The sequence below is a fragment of the Lipotes vexillifer genome, unplaced genomic scaffold, assembly GCF_000442215.2.
Source record: "Lipotes vexillifer unplaced genomic scaffold, Lipotes_vexillifer_v1.1 scaffold127, whole genome shotgun sequence".
Taxonomy (NCBI): domain Eukaryota; kingdom Metazoa; phylum Chordata; class Mammalia; order Artiodactyla; family Lipotidae; genus Lipotes; species Lipotes vexillifer.
In genome coordinates, this window is record NW_006795282.1 from 1,665,069 (window position 1) to 1,666,005 (window position 937).

The following is a 937-nucleotide window of genomic DNA, read 5'->3' on the forward strand; positions in this document are numbered from 1 at the left end:
GAAGTAAGTCAGAAAGAGAAAAACAAATATCATATATTAACGCGTATATGTGGAACCTAGAAAAATGGTACAGATGAACCAGTTTGCAGGGCAGAAATTGAGACACAGATGTAGAGAACAAATGTATGGACACCAATGGGGAATGTGGCGGGGGGGGGGGGGGGGGGGGGGGATGAATTGGGAGACTGGGATTGACATGTATACACTGATGTGTATGAAATGTATAACTAGTAAGAACCTGCTGTATAAAAAAATAAATAAAATTCAAAAAGTAAAAAAAAAAAAAAACTCAGTGTTTACTACCTTTTTCTTTTCAAACATTGGTTTGGGGAGAATTCTATTTTGGTGCAGCTCTTCAGGCCCTCACAGGATAAAAATAAATAAATAAAAGATACTCTTTTTTACACAATAAATAAATATTACTTGGGCTTGATTTTAGGTTGCTTTCCAGCATCTGATATTGGTTACTTAACTACTTAAAGCCTTAGATATTTATATTCATTTGTAAGATGAAAGTACACGTTCAACACCTATCTTGTAGGGTTGTTGTTAAAGTTAGAGATGATGTATAAAGATATGTAGCCAGAATTCTACACTTATTACCTGGGTAGCCTTGCATGAGAAGCCTAGATGCTGCTATAACTTAGTTTTCTCATCTGTATAAAAGGATATTATATGCTTACAGCACAGAGTTTTGTGAGAACTAGAAGAAATTATATATATAAGCATCTTAGCAAGTGCTTAGTAAATGCTAGCATTGATGATGATGCGGTGATGATGATGATGAAAAGGATGATGATGATGCCTACACATAGTAGTTGCTCAATAAAGTATAGCTATTGTTTTTAATGTTATTGAATTTAAAGAAGATTGCGCACAGGGAAACCGGCTCGGTTCTTTGTGGCTGTCTGGAGGGGTGGGATAGGGAGGGTGGGAG